Source organism: Rana temporaria, chromosome 5, assembly GCF_905171775.1.
Source record: "Rana temporaria chromosome 5, aRanTem1.1, whole genome shotgun sequence".
In the NCBI taxonomy this organism is placed as follows: domain Eukaryota; kingdom Metazoa; phylum Chordata; class Amphibia; order Anura; family Ranidae; genus Rana; species Rana temporaria.
In genome coordinates, this window is record NC_053493.1 from 49,673,036 (window position 1) to 49,699,928 (window position 26,893).

Consider the following 26,893-nt stretch of genomic DNA (forward strand, 5'->3'; position numbering starts at 1 on the left):
CGGTAACGGCAGCAGCTGCTGCCACAACTGAGGTATCCATCTTTACAGTGGGCGGCCGTGTAAACGATAACGGCGGTCTCCGCGACGGATTCTCCGCGAGATCGCTGTTATCGGTGGCGGGAGAGGGGCCACCCCCTCCCGCCGCTCTTCCGCGCCCTCCGCCGCTTACCGGAGCCGTCGTTAGCGGGGGAGGAGATCGGATGCTGCTGCCTGGTGTGTGAGGACTTGAGTGAGGGCAAGATGGCCCCCACCCGTCCTCATAGCTTTGCTTGGCGGAAGTGACGTCAAAACGTCAGTCCCGCCCAGCCTCTTAAAGAGACAATTTTTTTGTTGTCATTTTTTTAAATGACAAATTTTCCTTTTTTTTTTCTTGCATTTAAGTCTAAATATGAGATCTGAGGTCTTTTTGACCCCAGATCTCATATTTAAGAGAACCTGCTTTTTTCTATTACAAGGGATGTTTACATTCCTTGTAATAGGAATAAAAGTGATCATTTTTTTATTTTTATTTCAGTGTAAAAAAGAATAAAATCAATAAAAATAAATAAGAAAACAAAACAAAAATTTTTTAAAGCGCCCCGTCCCGTCGAGCTCGCGCGCAGACGCAAACGCATATGCGAGTAGCGCCCGCATATGAAAACGGTATTCAAACCACACAAGTGAGGTATCGCAGGGATTTGTTAGAGCGAGAGCAATAATTCTAGCCCTAGAGCTACTCTGTAGCTCAAAAAATGCAACCTATAGAATTTTTTAAACGTCGCCTATCGAGATTTTTAAGGGTAACAGTTTGACGCCATGCCACGAGCGGGCGCAATTTTAAAGCGTGACATGTTGGGTATCATTTTACTCAGCGTAACATTATCTTTCACAATATATAAAAAAATTGGGCCAAATTTATTGTTGTCTTATTTTTTAATTAAAAAAAGTGAATTTTTTCCAAAAAAAGTGCGCTTGTAAGACCGCTGCGCAAATACGGTGTTACAAAATGTATTGCGATGACCGTCATTTTATTCTCTAGGGTGTTAGAAAAAAATATATATATAATGTTTGGGGGTTTTAAGTAATTTTCTAGCAAAAAAAAATGTTTTAGTCTTGTAAACACCGAATCTGAAAAACACCTTCTGTCCTTAAAGGGGAGTTCCAGCCATTTTTATGTTTATTAAAAGTCAGCAGCAACAAAAAGTGTAGCTGCTGGCTTTTAATAAACAGGCACTTACCTGCTCCAGCGCTCCAGCGACGCGCCGTCTTCATCTTCAGTGTGGGCACCCGGCCGTGACAGCTTTCGGCTTCACGGCCGGGCACCCACTGCGCATGCGCGAGCGCGAGCCTGCGCATGCGCGAGCGGGGCGGCCCGGCGCCGCGCCGTGTAATTGGCCAGGAGATCGCCTAGGACCTGTGACGTGTCCTAGGCGATCGCCTACAGCAGCCACTTCCTGAAGGCGATTAAGCTTAGTCGCCTACAGGAAGGAGGAAGTGGGACAGGAAGTCCCACTCGTGCTGAAGCCCCCACTCCCCCCCCAAAAAAATTACATGCCAAATGTGGCATGTAAGGGGGAGAGGAGTGGGTTAAGAGGAAGTTCCAAATTTGGGTGGAACTCCTCTTTAAGTGGTACATATTACTCACACAGGGTCCACTACTATCACAATCCACATCCATTGCAGTAGTGCATGTAAAAAAAATGTCTGCTGTTTATGATACATAGGGCTATTAGGGTGTACATCTACTTACAGCAAACCTAAGTGAAATCGAATTAGTCACTCTACACATACATATTTCTGTCTCACAAAAGATCAAACGGTAAAAAAAAAAAAAAAGAGAGAGGAAATACGAAGTTTATTATAAACCGCATAACGACAGAAATGGATTGTGTTAACGATTAACCATATGTCTAGTCATGAGCAGAGAGCTCTGTCTTCCTGACGGGAGGACAAATGAATTTGAGAAGCTTTTCTAAACATGCCATCAATTTCCATGCTATGAGAGGATGGTGCAGGCAGTGTTGGATTTCGTGTTCATTTTACTATGCTATTTATTATCGCTGACGCTGTGTTGGCATTCTGCAGTTTGATAACCGGCATTATTATACAGACTGTACAGGTTACAATACAATTATAACCACTTCGCATCCAGGCCATTTCTGACACTTCGTTCCTACATGTAAAAATCATAATTTTTTTGCTAGAAAATTACATAAATATATGTTTTTTTAGCAGAGACCCTAGAGATTAAAATGGCGGTCATTGCAACTTTTTATCTCGCGCGCTATTTGTGCAGCAATTTTTTAAAAGCGTTTCATGCTTTAAAAAAAAAACCCCAGTAAAGTTAGCCCAATTAGTTAATAATTTGAAAGATGAAGATACCTAACGTGACAGGCCCCATACACACGATAGAATTTATCCGCAGATACGGTTCAGCGGACCGTATCCGCGGATAAATCCTCTCTAAGATTTCAGAGGATTTCAATGCGATGGCGTGTACACACCATCGCATTGAAATCCGCGCTGAAATCCTCTGCCGATGACGTGTCGCGCCGTCGCCGCTATTATGACGCGGCGACGGGCGCGACGCTGTCATATAAGGAATTCCACGCATGCGTCTATTCATTACGGCGCGTGCGGGGAATCCCTTTGGACGGATGGATCCGGTAAGTCTGTACAGACGAGCGGATCCATCCGTTGGAATGGATTCCAGCAGATAGATATTCTGTGCATGTCGACAAATATTTATCTGCTGGAAATCCATTCCAGGGGAGATTTATCTGCGGATAAATATCCGTTGGCGTGTACACACCATAGGATCTATCCGCAGAAACCCATTTGATGGGATTTATCTGCGGATAGATTCTATGGTGTGTATGGGGCCTCACGCTTCAAAATTGTACACGCTCGTGGAATGGCACCAAACTTCGGTACTTTAAAATCCCCATAGGCAACGCTTAATTTTTTTTTACTGGTTACATGTTTTGGGTTACAGAGGAGGTTAGTGGCTAGAATTATTGCTCTCGCTCTAACGTTCGCAGTGACACCTCACACCGTTTTCATATGTGGGCGGGACTTACGTAAGCATTCGCTTCTGCGTGTGAGCCACGAGGACAAGGGCGCGTTCAAAAAAAAAATTGCTAATTTTACTCTCATTTTTTTATTTTGACACTTTTACATAATTTTTTTCATTTTGATCACTTTTATTCACTTCACTTTTATTCCTATTACAAGGAATGTAAACATCCTTTGTAATAGGAATATGACATGACAGGACCTCTATACAGTGAGATATGGGGTCAATAAGACCCCACATCTCACCTCTAGGCTGGGAAGCCTGAAATAAAAATAAAAAAATAAGATCACTGGTTCCCAGCCGAGGCGGCGGCGGCGTTTTTTTAATAACATGCAGAAGCCGGACGTGACGTCATAACATCGCGCCCGGCCTCCGACAACCATAGAGACTCTGGCGACCATCTGGTCTGCCAGAAATCTCTATGATCAGCATCCGGGCCAGCGGATCTGTTCTCCGACTCACCGATTGCAGCGGTGAGTCTGTAGAAGCCCTGGAGGGCTGCGGAGGGGGGGGGACGTCCCCTTTCACCGCCCGTAAGAACGATCAAGCGGCGAAGAGCCGCTATGATCATTCCTATGGTGTAGGGAATCGCCGGCTGAAAATGCTGATATCTGAATGATGCCTGTAGCTAGAGGCATCATTCAGATATAGCCCCGCAAAGCCCAGGACGTCATATGACGGCCTCTGGGCGCCAAGTGGATAAGGATAGATATAAAAACAATAATAATAATATTTTAGAAACCTACTGTGCTGAAGCATTGATTCAATTAGGATCTGTTCACACTGTGGCTTTGTGGTAAAGTGCGCGTTACCGTGCAGTTTACTACAGAGCATGTTAAACTTGTCACTGTGATACAGTGCTGTACATGGCACCCCAATGCACCCTCCAATGGACATGGGTTGCAGCAGCGTATCACCGATGTTAGGGTGCCATTTCATTAACCACTTCAGCCCCAGAAGATTTTCCCCCTTAATGACTGGGCCATTTTTTGCAATACGGCACTGCGTCGCTTTAACTGACAATTACGCGGTCGTGTGACGCTGTACCCAAACAAAATTGACGTCCTTTTTTCCCACAAATAGAGCTTTCTTTTGGTGGTATTTGATCACTGCTACGGTTTTTATTTTTTGTGCTATAAACAAAAAAGAGTGACAATTTTTTTTTACTTTTTTTTTTTACTTTTTTCTATAATAAATATCCTCCAAAAATTAAAAAACAAAAACAAAAAAAAAACCTCCATCAGTTTAGACCAATATGTATTCTTCTACATATTTTTGGTAAAAAGAAATCACAATAAGCGTATATATTTATTGGTTTGCGCAAAAGTTATAGCATCTATAAGGCTGCATTCACACCTGAGCGTCGGTCGTTCGGCGTTTTTTTCCGGCGTTTTGTCGCGCGTATTCATGCTTATTTGCGCGTTTGCATACAGCGTTGTCCGACGTTTTTGTACTTTGACGTTTTTTATTTTAGCCAATAGGAAAAACTATCATCTTTTCATCACTTGTTGCTATGTTGGTAGATTTTTTTAATCTTCTGCATGGGCGACAAGTTCTATTGATTAAAGCGACAAAACGCCCGTAGCAAACGCCCGTTGTCGCGCAAGTCGCTTGAATCGAGCGTTTCCATTATTTTCTATGGGAAATGGAAACGCTCAAATACGCCCAAACCGCCCGATACGCGCAACAAAAAAGGGTCCGGAACTTTTTTTGGCTACAGGCGATGGGCGTCAGGCGCATCAGCGTTCAGATGTGAACCATCCTCATAGACTTTCATGTATTTTGGTCCCTCTGGCGTTTGTGAGCGTCGCGCTACAGGCGACAAAACGCCTAGGTGTGAATGGGGTCTAATATAGGGGATAGATTTATGGAATTTGTATTATAATTTTTTTTACTAGTAATGGCGGCAATCTGCAATTTTTTTTAGCGAGACTGTGACATTGTAGCGGACAAATCGGAAATTTGGGACTTTTTTGGGACCATTGACATTTATACAGCGATTAGTGATATAAAAATGCACTGCTTACTGTGTAAATGTCACCGGCATTTACCGCTCCTAAAGTCCCCCTGCCCATTGAAATCAGTGGCAGTGCCGCGAACCGCCGGTGCTTTGTGGGCGGTATTCATTTTTTTTTCGCCCGCTAGCAGCCGAAAAGCCTTACGTAGAACGACGGTAGAGCGCCACTAAAAATAGTGGCGCTTTACCGCTGAAGCCTCAGTGTGAAAGCGGCCTAAGTGTTTGTCCTATGAGGTTACTTCCTTCTTCTTTCTATCATTGGGCTTACATTGCAATGCCTTGTAGTGCAGACTGACTGTTCAGAGGCACTGTGAAAGCCTTGCTTAAGGGAACCTTATATGTTTATGTAAATGTCAACGGGATGGACTTTCTCACTAGCACATTCTTAATGACATTAGTAGTTTGTTGGTTGCTTTGACTTGTTGCCTGGAGATTCCCTTAATTCTCCAGCTTGGCACTGGTTACAGTCTTCATTACCTGGCTGATGTTCAAATTTATATACTTAATACGAAAACAATGAGTGGAAGAACATGAAGGTAAAATTTCACGCTGAATAAAGGTTGTTACTAGGAGGAGCTGTCCCTACAGATTCCAGGCATGCTCTTGTTATATTTATATCACTGCTGGACAGCTCTGAATGTGGTTCTGGAGCAGGAAGTCTGCGTGAAGTCCTGCCCTGGCACCCGGTGACCCCGGAGAAGACAATTAACTGCCACACGATTACCTCCTGCAACATCTGCTTGTTAATCTGGACGCCACTGGCGTGATGCATTCACTGACACATACACATTTCCTCGTCCTTTTTGGACTTTTCCTCCCTTTTTCCTCCACCTTTCATAACTTCTCCTGGTTGTATTCTCAAAGCCCTTACTTGGACCAGGAGAGATGGTCTAAGGCCTCGTACACACGACAGAGTTTCTCGGCAGAATTCACAGAGAAACTTGGTCAAAACCCGGATTCTGCCGAGAAACTCTGTCGTCTGTACACTTTTGGCTCGATGGAGCCGCCGAGGAACTCGTCGAGAAAATAGAAAACATGTTCATTATTTTCTCGTTGTTCTATGGGAGAAGGCGGCCCGCCGAGCTCCTCGGCGGCTTCATCCCAGAACTCGACGAGGAACTCGACGTGTTTGGCACGTCGAGTTCCTCGGCTGTGTGTACGGGGCCTAAAATCTTATTTTCTTCTCTTCTTACAAAAAAAAAGTTTGTGGAGTAATGTAACATCATGATCTGTCCAGGTTGGTTACAAGTGAACTATTTAGAAAATTCTAGCTATTCTTGCTCTTTCACATCGTTTTTGATTAGCAGATGAGTCACAAGTAGACACACATAGGTAGATTCAGGTACGGCCATGCAATTTTAAGACGGCGTAGCCTAGCGTGTTTACACTACGCCGCCTTAAGTTAGAGAGGCAAGTACATGATTCTCAAGGCACTTACCTCCTTACTTAGGGCGGCGTAGTGTAAACGCGGCGGGCGTAAGGGCGCCTAATTCAAATGGGTTGGAGGGGGGCGTGTTGTATGGTAATGAGGCTTGACCTCACGTTTTTTCCGTTTTTTGGGCACTGCGCATGCGCCGGGCGCCTACATTTCCCAGTGTGCATTGCGGCTAAGTACGCCGTACGGGCCTATTGATTTCGACGTGAACGTAAACGACGTAACTCCCGATTCGCGGACGACTTACGCAAACAACGTAAAAAATTTGAACTTCGCGGCGGGAACGGCGGCCATACTTTAACATTGTTATTCCACCTCATAGGCAATGGAAGCGCCACCTAGCGGCCATCCGAAAAATTGCAATCTAAGATATGTTTAAGCATATCTCTGTTTGAGCATACGCTTAAACATACGGCGGCGTAGATTCCGAGTTAGGTCGGCTTATCTACTGATAAGCCGGCCTAACTCTTTCTGAGTCTACCTAAAAGTAACCTAAAAGTAAATTTTTATAACCTAAGGGACCTGAAATAAAATCTTGATACATTTTCTAATGCCGGAGCTGTTTAGATCACTCAAATTAATATAAATTATATAAAAATGCTAATCCATCTGTTGGCCCAATGAGAGCGTCATTACTGGAAATTGAGGCAATCTTATTGGACAGTGGAATGGCAGTTGGTGGCTGTTAGCCTCTAAGTCAGGGAAAGCCGAACCTCCAAAAAACTAGGACAGTTTTTACATAGTTACATTGGTCCAGCTAGGACCAATGTATGTATGTATGTATGTATGTGCCATATCTGGGACAGGGCTCATGTCCTGCGGGAACGCGTGGGAACGGATTTCCTGCACTTTTTTCACAGCAGGAACTCAGTTCCCTTTGCAGGACTAGAGCAGCCGAGCCACCCGAGCCAATCCTTCACTAAGCGGCGATGCCCAGCTCGAGTCACTGTCAGGGGCAGGCAAACCTTAGTAATCCTTTATGTTACTGGCCGCTTCCTGTATATGGATTCATCGGGTAGTGTGCGGGTATTCCGTCACTTCCTCGATGCCGCAATGTCTCCTGGGAGCTTTTGTCATTGTTCCCAGGAGACATTGCGGAGGTCTGCCGCAAGTTATCACGGGATTTAGAAAGAACTTACTAAGGTACAGTGGATCGAAAAAGTAAAACCATGTGGTTTAGTAATTATGCATATGAGCGTATCATTTTTTTTTTTTTTTGGTGGGGGAGTGGATCTTGGGTGGGAGTTCCCACACTTTTTTCCACAGGACTTGACCCCTGATCTGGGGGATCCCTGTGGAAGCTGGCAATCAGTGTAGTAGACACTAGTGTTGAGCAGAATATGCCATATTCGATTTCGCGATATATCTCGAATATATATTCGAATATTCGTGATATATTCGCTAAATTCGAATATTCGTGATATTTTATCGAAATTAAATGATTGCGATTTTTCGCTATTGCGAATGCGAAAATAATTGCGATTTTTTGATAACTGCGGTAGGAGCACTCTGATTGGCTCAGAATATTCGTGATATTTTATCGAAATATCGCAACATGCGAATGCTATATATATTGCGCAATTTCGAGAAATGCTGGAGGAGCGCTCTGATTGGCTCAGAATATTCGTGATATTTTATCGAAATATCGCAACATGCGAATGCGATATTTATTGCGCAATTTCGACAAATGCTGTAGGAGCACTCTGATTGGCTCAGAATATTCGTGATATTTTACAATACAAAATAATTGCGAATATTCGGCAAATGCGGAAGGAGCACTCTGATTGGCTCAGAATATTCTTGATATTTTACAATACAAAATAATTGCGAATATTCGGCAAATGCGGAAGGAGCACTCTGATTGGCTCAGAATATTCTTGATATTTTACAATACAAAATAATTGCGAATATTCGGCAAATGCAGAAGGAGCACTCTGATTGGCTCAGAATATTCTTGATATTTTACAATACAAAATAATTGCGAATATTCGGCAAATGCAGAAGGAGCACTCTGATTGGCTCAGAATATTCTTGATATTTTACAATACAAAATAATTGCGAATATTCGGCAAATGCGGAAGGAGCACTCTGATTGGCTCAGAATATTTGTGATATTTTACAATAGAAAATAAAAAGTGTTTTGCATTGGTGGTGATTCTTTACTCTATCCATCTGTCACAGCCATTTGTCAATCAAACACCTTGAAGATTGAACACGTTCATGCTGCATGCTTTGGACTTTTTTTCACTTCACATATCAAAGACATTTTTATGAAAGATTATTTTTCTATTATTGGGACTATATTTCTTTATATATTTGTTTCACTGTGTATTTCACAAGTTATTTGCGCTTGCTTATTTTATAATTTGCCCACATGTCTTGTCACTAGACATATTTTTTATTCTTGTAGAGCGACTCCATTTTCTGTCTTGTATTAATTTATGTTGTATAACATTTTTGAGTTGCTGCTGTATTCTCCCCTTTTTTAAGGTATGCGCAATTTTTTCCTTCTTACAAAAAATAATAATATCAAACATACAAATATTCATAACAGAAACATACACAAAGCCCCCCCCTTTTGCATCAGAGACAATCAGAGTTCTCCTACCACAGTTATCGAAAATTCGCAATCATTTTCGCATTCGCAATAGCGAAAAATCGCAATTTTTTTTTTTTCAATTTGGCAACATAAAAGGATCGCCTCAGCTTAGCTACTTGGCCCAGGGTCTCTAATCATACCAGCAATGCTTTTAGACGTCGATAGGATGTGATCTGTTTTAAAAATCAAATTGAAAAAATGCGAATATTCGGAATTGCGAATATTCACAGCGAAATTCGAAATATAGCGCGATTTCTCGAATATGCTATATTCGAGTCGAATATTCGCAATGCGAATATTCGTGAGCAACACTAGTAGACACCACTACTACAGCAATCAAGTAAAAATAAAAAATAAAAATAATGTGGTTGCATAAGTGTGCACACCCTCTTACAACTAGTGATGTAGCTGTGTTCAAACTTAAGCAATCACATTCAAACTCATGTTAAATTGGAGTCAGTTCACACCTGCCATCATTTAAAGTGACTCTGATTAATACCAAATAAAGCTCAGCTGTTCTAGTAGGTCTTTCCTGACATTATCTTAGTCGCCTCCTACAGCAAAAGCCATGGTCCGCAGAGAGCTTCCAAAGCATCAGGGGGATCTCATTGTTAAAAGGTATCATCAGTCAGGAGAAGGGTACAAAAGAATTTACAAGGCATTAGATATACCATGGAACACAGTGAAGACAGTCATCATTAAGTGGAGAAAATATGGCACAACAGTGACATTACCAAGAACTGGACGTCCCTCCAAAATTTATGAAAAGATGGGAAGAAAACTGGTCAGGAAGGCTGCCAAGAGGCCTACAGCAACATTAAACGAGCTGCAGGAATATCTGTGAAGTACAGGCTGTGTGGTACATGTGACAACAATCTCCTGTATTCTTCATATGTTTGGGCTATGGGGTAGAGTGGCAAGACTTTCCTTACAAAGACATTTTGCAAAAACACATCTGAAGTCTCCAAAAAGCATGCAGGGAAATGTGTTATGGTCTGAGGAAACCAAGGTTGAACTTTTTTGTCTATAATTCAAAAAAATATGTTTGGCGCAAAACAACACAGCACATCACCAAAAGAACAACATACCCACCGTGAAGCATGGTGGTGGCAGCATCATGCTTTGGGACTGTTTTTCTTCAACTGGAACAGGGGCCTTAGACAAGGTAGAGGTAGTTATGAACAGTTCCAAATACCAGTCAATATTGGCACAAAACCTTCAGGCTTCTGCTAGGAAGCTGAACATGAAGAGAAACTTCACCTTTCAGCATGACAACGACCCAAAGCATACATCCAAATCAACAAAGGAGTGGCTTTACCAGAACAAGATTAATGTTTTGAAATGGCACAGACCTGAATCACATTGAAAATCTGTAGGGTGATCTGAAGAGGGCTGTGCACAGGAGATGCCCTCGCAATCTGACAGATTTGGGGTGTTTTTGCAAAGAAGAGTGGGCAAATATTGCCAAGTCAAGATGTACCATGCTGATAGACTCATACCCAAAAAGACTGAGTGCTGTAATAAAATCAAAAGGTGCTTCAACAAAGTATTAGTGTAAGGGTGTGCACACTTATGCAACTATATTTTATTTTTTTATTTTTACTTCCCTCCACCTAAAAGATTTCAGTTTGTTGTCCAACTGAGTTGTACAGTTTATAGGTCACATTAAAGGTGGGAAAAGTTCTAAAATTATTTATCTTTGTCATTTTTTTTACATCACAGAAACCTGACATTTTAACAGGGGTGTGTAGACTTATCGGATTCAGATACATTATCGTATCTATCGGCGGGCGTAGCGTATCTCAGATACACTACGCCGGCCGTAACTTAGGGCGCAAGTTGCGTATTCAGAAAGAACTTGCGCCCTAAGTTACGTGGGCATTATGTGGATGATGTGGGCGTGTTTTATTTAAATTACTTGTGACCCCACATAATTGACGTTTCTTGCGAACGGCGCATGCACCGTCCGTGAACGTTTCCAAGTGCGCATGCTGCCAAATTATTCTGCAAACTGTCAATGCTTTCGAAGTGAACGTAACTTACGTACAGCCCTATTCGCGAACGACTTACGCAAACGACGTAAAATACGACGCTGTTCGTACGTTTCCGACGTCCATACCTAGCATGAATTACCCCTGCTTTATGAGGGGTAACTTTACGCCGGAAAAAGCCTTACGTAAACGACGTGAAAAAATGCGCCGGGCGGACGTACGTTTCTGAATCGGCGTATCTACCTAATTTGCATATTCCTCGCGTAAATCTACGGAAGCGCCACCTATCGTCCAGCGTAAATATGCAACTAAGATACGACGGTGTAAGAGACTTACGCCAGTCGGATCTTAGGGAAATCTATGCGTAACTGATTCTAAGAATCGGGCGCATAGATACTACCCCGCACACTCAGAGTTACGACGGCGTATCTGGAGATACGCCGGCGTAACTTGTATCTGAATCCGGGCCATCATATCCACTGTATATAAGTTATGTGGCTATAGTCTAATGTTATCTACCATCCAATTAATCTGATATATTTGAATGTCATGTAAACCCAATCATCAGTAAATTAGCCACAGCTTAGTGGGGGAGAGCTTCTACCTTGTAGCACTAGTTAGGGTCATTGGCTTGTATCCTAACCATGACACTACCTGCATCGAGTTTGGTCCCTGGGCTGTTTAGGTTTCCCTTTGATATTCTGATTTCCTCCAACACCGTCCAAGAAATGCTGGTTGATTAATTGGCTCTAGTTTGTGTATGTGTAAGCTCTTTGAGGGTAGTGACCAATGTGAATGTACAGTATATGTAAATTAATAAATACAATTGTTAAACGAGGGCTGTACTGAAAGTATATACACAGAAGGCTACAGAATGTTTACATAGGTGACACCATAGACAATAGTTACCAATGACAAGACATTGCTCTTTTCAATAGTGCCATCTCTGTAAACATTTTGTAGCCTTCTGTGGATGTCAGAAAGCATGCACCCCTCCTTCATCAAGAACTCAATGACAACACATTGCTTCTGCTTGGAATCCATTATGTATCTGCAGTGAAGAAGAGTTAAAGAGGAAGTAACCCCCAAAAATGTTTTCCTGTAAAAAAAAAAAACCCTGCAAGAAAAAGGCATAATGAGCTAGTATGCATAACTTATGTGGCACTTACCTGCGATCGAACCCCCCCTGAAGCGCTCCCCTCCGCCGCCGCCCTGTCCCCTCGGAGCGGTGATGCCGTCACTCCCGCGCGGGACCGGCATGATCCCCGCACATGCGCGGGTTTCCGGCTTTACACCATTGATAAAACCGGCACGCTCAGTGCGCCTGCTCCGTAGACAGTGGTGCAGAGTTTTCTGCAAATATCTCCTTAACCGTGTAGGTTAAGGAGATATTTCTTGCACCTACAGGTAAGCCTTAATCTAGGCTTACCTGTAGGTGCAAGTTGTCTGGTTGGGTTTACAACCACTTTAAGTAAGCCATACATTATGCAATTTTCTTCCCTTCAAACATCGGTTTCCCAGCCATCAGAATACAATGATCACTGCCGGCAGCTATAGCCGCAGGTAGTGATAGCACATAAAAAAAAAAAAATCAATCAATGGATCTACTTCAGTTTAACCAGCCTGCCCATAGATAGATTGAAATTCAGCTGGTTGTGGCTGAATTGGTCAAATTGTAATTCATCTATGGCATTACTATAGAGGAAGAGTTACTCTAAGGACATGTGAAATTTGAACAACCTATGTAAGTTAACCACTTCAGCCCCGGACCATTTGGCTAGTTAAAGACCAGGGCACTTTTTGCAATTCGGCACTGCGTCGCTTTAACTGACAATTGCGCGGTCGTGCGACGTGGCTTCTAAACAAAATTGACGTTGTTTTTTCCCACAAATAGAGCTTTCTTTTGGTGGAGCCTCTGGGGGATTAGTCTATCAGGGGTTATTGGAAAAGCACCCCTTACACAGGTGGAGGTCAGTGGGAGAAATTCTCCACTTGCAGTGGTGATAAAAATGTCATCTTCACCGGCTCTGCCAAGTGGTGTTGGACCTGGAACTGCGAAGGTCGAAGGTCAGAGCTCAAAGAACCCCTAGCCAACCAAGGAGAAACCCTAGGGTTCCACGGAACCCTGGTTGAGAATGGTTGGTCTAGAGTTAGCGTCCTAACAACCATTGATGTCATTGGTTAATAAGGAGGACGCTAGGTGCCTGCAGGGCATCTTTGTTTGCCCCACCTCTACCCCGCTCTGTCTGCACTGGAGTCACATTAGCTGAGAGTGAAGAAGAGAAACCCTGGAATACTAGTCAGTACCGGTGTGCAAAGGTGTATTTGCCTTGGAAGAATAAATCACCTTTAACATTGGGTGTCCTACATGTGTGGATGTTGTTGCATTATGTAAAACTATTAGTTTAGTTTTTTTACACTTTCAAATGGGTGCTTTTTCGAGCATCATTTTAAAGGCTGCCTTGACGGAAAAAAGGTTGAGAAACATTGCTCTTTGCAACTAGACCTTTGGTTGTATTGTCACCTACCAAAAAAAAAAAGAATAAAAAAAAAAAAGATTCCTTAAAGCGGTGGTTCACTCTGTTTTACAACATCTAATCAATTGAACTGCTCTTCAAAAACAATGACCAGACGATTTTTTATTTATTTTTTGGAGTGCTCCTTACCCGTTTGCTGCTCGATGTTTCCATCTGTCAATCATGGGCGTGTTAGTCCATTCTCCCCCGTCCTGTCACTCCAATTTGGGAATTCCTCTGTGACGCGCTCTGCTGTAATCGCGCAATAGCTGCAGCTGATAGCTTGGCTAGAACTCTGCACAATGGGGCGTGAACTTATTACACCGGCCGTTGTTATGGCAACCATGCAGTGTTGACGGCGACGCTCGCCGTCAACACTGCACATGCGCGGGATCGAGCGGTGAATGCTGGGAGGCCAGCATTCGCCCTCTCCCGGAAGAAGACCCTGTCGGCTTCAGTATGCCCACAGGTAAGATGGAAACGTCCATCGCCTCGGGATCAAAAATATAATTTAAAGAAAAACAGCGCATAGCACGGCTTAAGGAGTGGGACACCCTGTTAGTGCGGGCTTAAAGGTAAGAGCTGGGGATTATACAAAAAAAAAAAAAACGATATCCCGCGGAACCACCGCTTTAATCCTTCCAAAATGAGGGGGAAAAAATGCCTTTAGTTATACTATACAGTAAAACCTTGGGTTGAGAATAACTTGGTTTGAGAGAATTTTGCAAAATTTCTTACAAAAATTTGACTTAATATACAAGCAATGTCTTGATATAAGAGTAGCGTCATGTCACAGCGGAGTATAAAAGAGGAGAGGCGCCTCTAAGTGTAGCAATATGGTTACATTTAATGAAGGTACAACATTTAGCAAAGAGGCTCCTGTCTTCTCTTTTATACTCTGTAGCTCCTGCTGGATTTTGCTTCTAATCCATTTGTGGATGAACATTTTTCGGTTACACAATCAAATTGCTATAATCTTTTTATATGGAATATAAACTTAAGGACTTATGAATAAATGGTTGTGGAACGAATCATTAGAGTTTCCATTATTTCTTATGGGGAAATTCACTTTGATGTACAAGTGCTTTGGATTACAAGCATGTTTCTGGAACAAATTATGCTCGCAATCTGAAGCCCTGTACACACGATCGGTCAATCCGGTAAAAACGGTCTGATGGACCATTTCCATCGGTTAACTGATGAAGCTGACTGATGGTCAGTCGTGCCTACACACCATCGGTTAAAAAAACGATCGTGTCAGAACGCGGTGACGTAAAACACAACGACGTGCTGAAAAAAACAAAGTTCAATGCTTCCAAGCATGCGTCGACTTGATTCTGAGCATGCGTGGATTTTTAACTGATGGACGTGCCTACAAACGATCGTTTTTTTTCTATCGGTTAGGTATCCATCGGTCAAATTTAAAACAAGATTGCTTTTTTTTAACCTATGGATAAATAACCGATGGGGCCCACACACGATCGATTTGGACCGATGAAAACGGTTCATCAGACCGTTCTCATTGGTTTAACCGATCGTGTGTACCCGGCCTTAGGTTTTACTGTAATAAAAACATTATGCCCAATTTTGTATTACCGTACTTTCGGTACAGCCCTCGTTTAAATTCCTATAATAAACTAAATTTTCAATTACAAATCTTTACATGTATGAGTACATTTGGACGCACAGCAAGCATGCTTTGCTCCAATGAATGCTCATTTCTCACTTTTGCGATTACTTCTTAATTTTTATACTTACCTGTTTGACCAGCTCCTTGTACCGGAAAGTTCACAAACATTGGGGTAGATTCAGAGAGAATTTACGCCGGTGTATCCATAAATACGCCGCGTAAATTCAAATCTGTGCCGGCGTATCTACTTTCTGTATTCAGAAAGCTAGATACGCCGACATTAGCCTAAGATACGACTGGCATAAGTTTCTTACGCCGTCGTATCTTAGGGTGCATTCTGCCGCTGGCCGCTAGGGGCGCTTCCGTTGTTGTCGGGGTAGAATATGCTAATTTCCTAGATACGCCGATTCACAAACGTAAGTACGCCCGGCGCAATTTATTTACGTTGTTTACGTTAGGCTTTTTCGCCGTAAGGTTGTTCCTGCTATTAGGAGGCGCAGCCAATGTTAAGTATGGACGTCGTTCCCGCTTCGAAATTTTAATTTTTTTACGTCGTTTGCGTAAGTCGTTCGCGAATAGGGCTGGACGTAATTTACGTTCACGTCGAAACCAATACGTCGTTGCGCCGTACTTGGAAGCAATGCACACTGGGATATGTACACGGACGGTGCATGCGCCATCCGTACAAAACGTCAATCACGTCAGGTCATCATACATTTACATAAAGCACACCCCCCCTTCCACATTTGAATTACGCGCGCTTCCCCCGGCCCCATTTACGCTACGCCGCCGCAACTTACGGAGCAAGTGCTTTGTGAATACAGCACTTGCTCCTGTAAGTTACGGCGGCGTATCTTAAATACGATACGCTGCGCCGCCGTATCATTGCGCTCCCCTACCTGAATCTACCCCAGTCTTACTAACTCTTGCAAACCAGCGTATATTTTTAAAGTTTAAGATCTCCCCTCCCCCCAGTAACACGAAAACACGCTGAATGATGGGAAAATAAAAAACAGCAAGAATATCAGCCGCAAGGTGTAAAAAAGAGAAAAACCTGCTGGAGCAGAAAAGCGGAGCCCTCATCCTGCCAGCAAAACATAGTGGCACTGTTCAGCAGATATCAGCATAGTCAGACAGGGAGGGGCAGATAGCGAGGGAGGCCATTGTTCTATTCAAGACCGGTGGCCCTCTGCAAAACTCATCAGAACTCTTCACTAAAGGAAATGCTCGCTGTGAGCCTGCAACCGAGGTGCTGACAAGTCAGGAAGGGCTACGTGCTAAAAAAAAAAAGAATAAAAGATTTAAAAAAAAAAAAAAAAACTTTTTTGCATTGGCCACTTAGAACTTTTGCAAGCCGACTGCCAGGTGGGGTTAAGGTAACCATGGAGACATTATGATGTCATGATTGGAGGAGCATGTCAAGGCAGCCAAACCAACATGTTACAGCGTTAAAAAAAAGTCTCATAAGCTGCAAGCAGTTTTCCAGCCAGTACAGGAGGTAGATGTGGCTAGTTTGGACCTGACTTTACAAAAGGATTACAACTTTCTGTTCATGGTCACACTCAGGACGTCAGGTTGGATGGCTTAAGGATTTTGCTGGATGTCTGATCACCAACACTCAGGTAAACCAACATACCAATGCATGCCAACCTCTGGCAATCCTTTCTTTAATGTGACTGCATTCTGGGCATTCTTATCGAGCAAACATGCGAGATCTTGTTTGCAGAATCAAAGTGTTGCTGTTGAATTTGCTACTTTTTGCAGCTTCCAGGAACACAGACGACCTGAAAAGGGGAAATCTGTCGTTTTTAGATGCACAGTGGCGTGTGGGTTTAAATTTTTACCACCTGCGTTACAGTTAAATAAAGCTTTGGAGGCGTGTAAACATAGGTAGTGTCTAGTTCAACCAGGCGAATCATTTACTGCGAAAGAATAAGAAAAAGGTTATTTTATACAAAAAAAAAATGAAATATTAAAATGGTATATGTTGGTGTTTTCGTCCCGTAATTTAATTTTTTTTATTTAGTTTTTTTCGATCATTGGACAATGGCTAAGGGCCAGATCCACAGACGAAGTATGCCGGCGTATCTACTAATACGCCGGTGTACTTTCAAATTTCCTGCGTCGTATCGTTGTTTTGAATCCTCAAACCAAGATGACGGCTTCTGGGTTAGATCGGACAGGTGTACGCCTTCGGATCTAAGATGCAATACTTCGGCGTCCGCTGGGTGGCGTTTTCCGTGTCGGGTATGCAAATTAGCGATTTACGACGGTCCACGAACGTACGTGCGGCCGTCGCATTTTCTAACGTCGTCTGTAGTCTACTTTTTTCGGCGTATAGTTAAAGCTGGTATTTTTCGGCGTATACATAGACTTGCCATGTTAAGTATGGCCGTCGTTCCCGCGTCTAGATTTGAATTTTTTTTTTTTTTGCGTATGTCGTCCGTGAATAGGGATGGAATGCGCATGCGTCGTCCGGAAATTTCCCGACGTGCATTGCGCTAAATGACGTCGCTAGGACGTCATTTTTTTAACTTAGACGTGAGTTACTCACGTCTAAGTTAAAAAAATGACGTCCTAGCGACGTCATTTAGCGCAATGCACGTCGGGAAATTTCCAGACGACGCATGCGCATTTCATTCGGCGTGGGGACACGCTTTATTTAAATGAAACCCGCCCCCAACCCGCCCAATTTCAAATCCGCCGCCAGAAATACACTACGCCGCCGTAACTTACGGCACGAACTCGCTGAGGATTCGAAAATGCGCCAGGTAAGGTACGGCGGCGTACTGTATCTCTGATACGCTGCGCGGATCTACATGTATGTGGATCTGGCCCTAAAAGTTTGTTTTCTAGAGTTTAAAATCTTTTCCCTGGAAATTTTTATCATGGGGGGGGGGATATGCATGCATGTCAATGTCACCAATAAATGAGTGCTTTCCCTTGAACCGATCTGTAATGTCATAAAGTTTTTTCCTGGTTTGTTACTATTTGGATCAGCGTAACCTATCAATATTGTGCTGACTCTGCACTCTCTAGAATTCAGGCATTGGGTTCTGTCCATAGCACTCTGTACAGTCAGACATGGAAAGGACTGATTTTCAGCTGCTGATTGCAAAATTGTATCAAGAATTGAACCACTTCAGCTCTAGAAGGTTTACCCCCCTTCATGACAAGACCATTTTTTGCGATGCCACACTGCATTACTTTAACTGACAATTGTGGGGTCATGTGACGCTGTACCCAATTAAAATTGATGTCCTTTTTTTTTTACCATAAATAGAGCTTTCTTTTGGTGGTATTTGATCATCTTGGCGTTTATTTTTTATTTTTTGCGCTATAAATAAAAATAAACTAACAATTTAAAAAATAAATAAACATTTTTTTACTTGCTGTTATAAAACATATCCAAAAAAATATATAAAACAATTTAATTTCTTCATCAGTTTAGGCCAATATGTATTCTGCTACATTTATTTTTGGTAAACAAAATCCCAATAACCGTATACCGTATTTATCGGCGTATAACACGCACAGGTGTATAACACGCACCCTAACTTTAAGAGGGACGTTTCAGGAAAAAAAATTTCCATAGCCCCCTGCGTATAACACGCAGGCACCGTTTACCCTCTATTTTCAGATTCTCGTAGATTGGCGTAAAACTGGGCAGGCGTAACTGTAAAGTTGCGGCGGCGTAGCGTAAATCACCTGGCGGAATTCAAATTCGGCAGGTAGGGGGGCATGTTTCATTTAAATGAAGCGTGTCCCCGCGCCGAACGAACTGCGCATGCGCCGTCCCTAAAATTTCCCAGCGTGCATTGCTCTAAATGACGTCGCAAGGACGTCATTGGTTTTGACGTGGACGTAAATTACGTCCAGCAGCATTCACGGACGACTTACGCAAACGACGTAATTTTATAAATTTTCGAAGCGGGAACGACGGCCATATTTAACATTGGCTGCGCCTCATATAGCAGGGGCAACTATACGCCGGGAGAAGCCTAACGTAAACGTCGTAACTTTACTGCGTCGGCCACGCGTACGTTCGGGAATTCGCGTATCTAGCTAATTTGCATACTCGACGCGGAAATCGACGGAAGCGCCACCTAGCGGGGAAAAAAAATATTGCAGTTACGATCCGACGGCGTAAGAGCCATACGCCTGTCAGATCGAATGGATATCTATGCGTAACTGATTCTAAGAATCAGTCGCATAGATACGACGGCCCAGATTAGGACTTACGACGGCGTACATGGCGCTGCGCCGTCGTAAGCCCTTTGAGAATCTGGGCCTATACATTTTGTGCAAACCAAACTATTTTTTTTTTGGCAAATTTTTCTTGTTTTCTGGATAATTTGTACAAACAAGAGGTTATCATACAGCATGTGTCAAATAATGCTTATATTGAAAGAATTTATTTATTTGTTTTTACTGGTAATGATGGTGATCTGTGACTTATAGAGGGACTGCGATATTGCGGCAGACAAGTTTCACCTGCTCTGCGCGTCACTGGAGTGCTATTCTTTAAGGAGTCTTGTGTTGATTGGATAGATTGATAGCAGCACAGCCATTGGCTCCCACTTCTGTCAATCAAATCCAATGACGCCTCTGCCGGGGGGCAGGGCTGAGTCAAACACTTGGCGGCTATGTACGCTGAGTGTATGACACGGGAGCGTGCCCGCAAGGTAACCCCCTTGGGAGAGAGCTTCCCAGAGGGGGTTAGCTATTGCGAGGAGGAGCCGCAAGAGCCGCTGTGGGACCCCAGAACAGGATTTCGTTGCGGGAACAACGGCCATTCTTAACATTGGCTGCGCCTCATAGACCCAGGGGTAACTATACGCCGGAAAAAGCCGAACGCAAACGACGTAAAAAAAAAGCGCCGGGCGGTCGTTCGTTTCAGAATCGGCGTAAATACTTATTAGCATATTCAACACGTAAAAGACACGGAAGCGCCACCTAGCGGCCGGCCTGGAATTGCAGCCTAAGATCCGACGGTGCAAGTCACTTACACCTGTCGGATCTTAGGCATATCTATGCGTAACCTGATTCTATGAATCAGTCGCATAGATACGACCAACGGAAATCAGAGATACGACGGCGTATCAGGAGATATACCGTCGTATCTCTTTGTGAATCTGGTCCCATGTCTCCTTTTTTACTTACAGATTTGCTAAATAGGGCAAAGAGAGGCATGAGAATTCAAATGTGCACTTATCTTTTTAGGATTTTTTCCATTGAAGAATAACATTACATTTCGTAGCCTTCTATTACCTTGTGAGTACTGCTTGGAAGATAATAGGATGAGGAAGGGGGGTCAGTCTTCGTCAAACCTTCTTCCTCTGTTACAAGGGAAGGCAGTACTTGCAATGTGTCCTGCATGCCGCAGGCTTGTCTCTGACTTCTAACAAATCTGTGTATTTCAAAAAATACTGCCTCTGAATTGGGGATCTACTCTGTATAAGGATGTGTGTTTTAGGATATGAGAAGCAGAGAGGTGGTCCCAACACAGGGTCATTTTTTCCTTTAGTAGATATGGACCTGTAGACTGCAAAGGTTAACGGGTGGCCTTTATTTTTCTCATCAGTCAAAAATTTAATTTATTTGCACATTGTTTCAATAATCTAAGCCAGGTTAGTGTTAGGGATGAGCTAAAATAGGATTTTTTTTTTTTACAAAATTTCAACAAAATAAAGACAATTTTTGTGAAATTTTACCATTTGTGAAACGGCTTTGGAGTCAACAGGAAAGTAGAAATAAAAGTGACTTTAACCACTTAAGGACCGGACCAATATGCTGCTAAATGACCCAAGGGGTTTTTACAATTCGGCACTGCGTCGCTTTAACAGACAATTGCACGACGTGGCTCCCAAACAAAATTCGCGTCCTTTTCTTCCCACAAATAGAGCTTTCTTTTGGTGGTATTTGATCGCCTCTGCGATTTTTATTTTTTGCGCTATATACAAAAATAGAGCGACATTTTTGAAAAAAAAAATATTTTTTACTTTTTATTATAAGAAAAATCAAATAAACAAAATTTTAGTCAAACATTTAGGCCAAAATTTATTCAGCCACATGTCTTTAGTAAAAAAAATCGCAATAAAAAAAAAATAGCTACCTAGCGGGAACAGCGACACTAATACAGTGACACACGGGGGAGCACGCGGATTGGCTGGGAGCGATCCGGAGGGGGCGGACAAAAACAAACAGCCGCCCCCTCATCCCGGATCGCTCGGACAGCCACGGGGACTGCCGCAGGTCCCGGGGGGTGTCCCGATCGGACCCCCGACCCACGTCTAGGCAGGGACGTACAGGTACGCCAATGTGCCTGTACGTGCCATTCTGTCGACGTAAATGTACATGCGGCGGTCCTTAAGTGGTTAAAGGGTACAATTTTCAGGCCAGGAAGAATTGACTGCCTAATGACTGGGCCATTTTTTGTGATTCGACACTGTGTCGCTTTAACTGACATCTGCGCGGTCGTGCGACGCTGTACCCAAACAAAATTGACATCCTTTTTTTCCCCACAAATAGAGATTTCTTTTGATGGTATTTGATCACCTCTGCGATTTAATTTTTTTTGCGCTATAAACAAAATATGAGCGGCAATTTTGAGAAAAAAAACACAATATTTCTACTTTTTGCTAATAAATATTCACAATTTTCTTTTCTCAGTTTAGGCCGATATATTCTTCTACGTATTTTTGGTAATAAGAATCACAATAAGCATTTATTGATTGGTTTGTGTAAAAGTTATAGCGCCTACAAAATAGGGGATAGATTTATAGCATTTTTTTTTTCTTACTAGTAATGGTGGCAAATTTTTATCAGGACTGCGACATTATGGTGAACACATCGAACACCTTTGACAAATTTTTGGGACCATTGGCATTTATACAGTGATCAGTGCTATAAAAATGCACGGATTACTGTTAAAATGTCACTGGCAGGGAAGGGGCTAACACTAGGGGGCGATCAAGGGGTTAATTGTGTTCCCTAGTGTGTTTCTAACTGTAGGGGAATGGGACTTACCTAGAGGAAATGACAGATCGTGATTCCTAGTTATTGGGAACTCACAATCTGTCTTTCCTCACAGAACAGAACAGGGATTTGTGTTTACACACACGTCCCTGTTCTGCCTCTTGTGCGCGCGATCGCTCGTGGCCGGCAGTCTTCGCGACTACCGGTCACGACCAATGGCACCCCCGCGATGCAGCGCGCGTGCCTGCTTTCCCGCTTAAAGGGACCGACGTACAGCTATGACGGTTTGCGCCATTGTGCCGACCTGCCGCCTTATAACGACATCCGGCTGGTCGGCATGTGGTTAAATAACAAGCTCCTTTCAACTACATTGTACCTAAGAAAAGCCATAACCCTAACTCTAGCATTAACCCCAATTTTATTTTTACTTATTTCAGTTACTTAGATAGTGCCGTCAATTTACACAGCTCTTTACATATACATTGTACATTCACATCAGTCCCTGTCCTCAAGGAGCTTACAATCTAAGATCCCTAACTCACATTCCTACATACACATACAAGGGCCAATTTAGACAAAAGCCAACTAACCTACCGGCATGCCTTTGGAGTGTGGAAGGAAACCGGTGTACCCAGAGGAAACCCACGCAGGCCCAGGGAGAACATGCAACCTCCAGGCAGGTAGTGCCGTGGTTGGGATTCTCACCAACGACCCTAGTGCTGCTAGTGCTAACCTCTTAACAACTGTGCTGCCCAATGCTGATCCATACACCAGGAGTCTCCAAACTTTCTAAACAAAGGGCTAGTTTATTGCCCTTAAGACTTTAGGGGTCTGGATTAGGGCCACTGAGAGTAGAAAATGTCATGGAGTCCAATGGGAGTAAACAATGCCCTATGATTGGTGTCAGTGGGAGGAATAGTGTCCCATTGTTGGTATCAATGGAAGGAATTATGCCACATTGTTGGTGTCCGTGGGAGGAATTTTGCCCTTTCGTTGGTGTCAGTCGGAGGAATAGTACCCCATTGTTGGTGTCAGTGAGAGGAATTTTTCCCTTTCGTTAGTGTCAGTGGGAGGAATAATGTCCCATTGTTGGTGTCAGTGGGAGGAATAGTGTCCCATTGTTGGTGTTAGTGGGAGGAATAGTGTCCCATCGTTGGTATCAATAGAAGTAATTAGGAATTATGCCACATCGTTGGTGTCAGTGGGAGGAATAGTGTCCCCTTGTTGGTGTCAGTGAGAGGAATAGTGGTCCATCGTTGGTATCAATGGAAGGAATTATGCCACATTGTTGGTGTCAGTGGGAGGAATTTTGACCTTTTATTGGTGTCAGTGGGAGGAATTTTGCCCTTTCGTTGGTGTCAGTAGGAGGAATAGTGTCCCATTGTTGGTGTCAGTGGGAGGAATAGTGTCCCATCATTGGTATCAATAGAAGGAATTATGCCACATCGTTGGTGTCAGTGGGAGGAATTGTGCCCTTTTGATACTGTCAGTGGATAAAATGATGCCCCAAGGGCCAGATAAAGGCAAACAAAGGGCACAGTTTGGAGACTGCTTCCTTACACCAACTCCAACCCTTTATTTATAAACCAAATCATCTAATTGCCATAGCAGTGCTAACATAGTGATTGTGCGGCTTTGTTAATAGTCCAAACTATGTCAGTGACATGGCTTTGTTTAGCAACAAACCTAAGCCACCGAGAAACCGGGTGAGACATGGTTTATGATTAGGAGCACTGCATGTTTGTAGGTTTAAAGTGTAACTTTTTTCGCTTTGTGGTTTTGAAATTTAGCAAAGGCAAAATAAAATATTTCACGGATATAGCACGTTAAAGGGAATCATCTATTAGTCCATTGTTAGTACCAGTAAAACAAGAACTTAAAGTGGAGTTCCACCCATAAATATAACATTACATTAGTAGTTTTAAAAAAATGTCATTAGTCCTTTACAAATTTTTTTTTTTTTTTTAGATGCCTTCAAAGTGTTGTTGCTAGGCAGAATAGTTAATCTTCCCACTTCCTGCACCTAGGTGCTTAAGCTTCCTAACCTACACCGCACAGACTCCTGGGAATGTAGTGGGTGTAACTTTCCAGGAGTCTGTGCACTCCCCAATCTCAAAGAATCATGTGACTTGGACAGCACAGGTGCTGAAACCTGATCTGACACTGCTTGTGCAGCACTGAGCATGTGCGAGGTCTGCAAGGCTGAAATCCAGGAAGTCATACAGTCTGGCTTCATGATGCCCACACTTAAGATGGCCCCAATTTCTATTTTATAAAGTGTCTAAATGCTGTAACAACCTAACAAAACGGACCTTAGTTTACAGACTAACTTTACTAGAATACATTAAGCTTGTGTATTACAGGGGTATTTATATTTAAAAAGTGAAATTGTGGCCGGAACTCCGCTTTAATGAATATTGTGGAAATATCGCGTTCTGCATGATACACACCAGTGACTGGTATCTGGTCCCGTCAACAAGGTTCCTTTTTTATTGTCAACTTCAGTGGCCATGGTTATATAAGAAGACTAAGCTGCTATTTATTTTTCTAATGTAAAGGGGAAGGACCCTCGTATGAGTTACAGCATAAAGTGATATGAAACCCTCAGTTTTTTAAGTACTTTCAGCAGCTTTTTTTTATTTTGTAATCCTTGCCTTTATTCCAATTTACAACGATGCCATGACCACTGCCCCAGGTTTCCTGTTGCAGGGTGGCTCCATTCTATTGCAGCATGCAATAGAGCCACCCTTGCATGCAGGGACTAGAGTTGTGTTTCCATACACTGTGTGCATCAATAGACACATACAGCCCCATAGCCTAGGATGGCAAGGCACGCCTCTGCTTCTTCTTACACCCCCCCTCCATTCTTCAACAGACTGACTGGAGACTACACTGCTCACAGTTAATTCTGTCCTGTGAAGACCAGAAGTTCAGGGAAAAGAGAGCAGGAGTCAGCAGCACTCAAAGTTTAAAATGCAGATGCTGGGGGTACAAATTTTTAACAGATCGTTTACAGAGGAATATTTATTTTATTGTACTCAATGTGTTTAGCTAAACAACGCTGAGAATTTAATGCTACTTTAACTAAAGTTAAATAAGCCTTTGTGCCGTTTACTGATTTTTATTTGCGCCTTGTATGAACGTATGTTGGTTTTTTGGTGGAAAGCCGGAGATTGGGGTTTTAAGGTGAGGCTGAGTGATGCATTGTGATCTGTTGATAATGGGCAGGATGTGAACAATACAAAAATGACAGCCTCGGGTACTGTTCTCAGAGGAGCTGTGAATAATACACATTTTAAAGGCATTAAAAAACCTGGCTTGTTTTCACAGGATTATGAGTTTGTTGGTTTTCGGCTAAACGTTTTAGGATTTCAAAGTAAACAGCATCATGCCTGGCCCGGTCGTTAGTTATCCACTGAATGGAATGAAATGAAGCAACTTTGCAAAAATGGTTATTAGTTTATTTAAAGGACAATCACGTTTTTGTTTATGTTATTTTACATTTTTTATTACAGTTTTATTATTTTTCGAGAAAGTGATGTTTAACCACTTACAGAACGGAAGATTTTCCCCCTTAATGACCACGCCATTGTTTGCGATACGGCACTGCATCGCTTTAACTGACGATTGCACAGTCGTGCGATGTTATACCCAAACAATTTTTTTCCCACAAATAGAGCTTTCTTTTTATGGTATTTGATCACCTCTGCGGTTTTTATTTTTTGCTCTATAAACAAAAAAATAAGCGACATCACAATCAGGGCACTGATCATCAGTGTCCTGAAGATCATCTCCAGCTTTTATATTTAGGGGGGGGGCACATGGGGGGACAGGGACAAAAGTAGGGGGGCCAACTATAAAATGCAATTTTATATATATAATAGAGTACAGACCAAAAGTTTGGACACACCTTCTCATTCAAAGAGTTTTCTTTATTTTCATGACTATGAAAATTGTAGATTCACCCTGAAGGCTTCAAAACTATGAATTAACACATGTGGAATTATACATAACAAAAAAGTGTGAAACAACTGAAAATATATTTCATATTCTAGGTTCTTCAAAGTAGCCACCTTTTGCTTTGATTACTGCTTGGCACACTCTTGGCATTCTCTTGATGAGCTTCAAGAGGTAGTCACCTGGCGCAGCACCCCATCACTCTCCTTCTTGGTCAAATAGCCCTTACACAGCCTGGAGGTGTGTTTGGGGTCATTGTCCTGTTGAAAAATAAATGATGGTCCAACTAAACGCAAACCGGATGGAATAGCACGCCGCTGCAAGATGCTGTGGTAGCCATGCTGGTTCAGTATGCCTTCAATTTTGAATAAATCCCCAACAGTGTCACCAGCAAAGCACCCCCACACCATCACACCTCCTCCTCCATGCTTCACGGTGGGAACCAGGCATGTAGAGTCCATCCGTTCACCTTTTGTGCGTCGCACAAAGACACGGGGGTTGGAACCAAAGATCTCAAGTTTGGACTCATCAGACCAAAGCACAGATTTCCACTGGTCTAATGTCCATTCCTTGTGTTCTTTAGCCCAAACAACTCTCTTCTGCTTGTTGCCTTTCTTTAGCAGTGGTTTCCTAGCAGATATTCTACCATGAAGGCCTGATTCACACAGTCTCCTCTTACCAGTTCTAGAGATGTGTCTGCTGCAAAAGGTGGCTA

The 26,893-nt window shown here is 42.8% G+C and overlaps 1 protein-coding gene across 6 annotated transcripts in view; it reads left to right on the plus strand.

The window, feature by feature from the left end:
• The window catches only part of KIAA1217 (KIAA1217 ortholog), a 440,691-nt gene that overhangs the window by 15,997 nt on the left and 397,801 nt on the right, over window positions 1–26,893 (plus strand). The window contains exon 1 of one of the 6 annotated variants that reach the window (XM_040352522.1): window positions 16,350–16,865. The exons of the other annotated variants lie outside the window; for them this stretch is intronic. The gene's annotated coding sequence lies outside the window, so the exon portion shown is untranslated. Of the gene's footprint in view, window positions 1–16,349; window positions 16,866–26,893 lie in introns of those variants that run through there. 6 annotated transcript variants of the gene reach the window in all.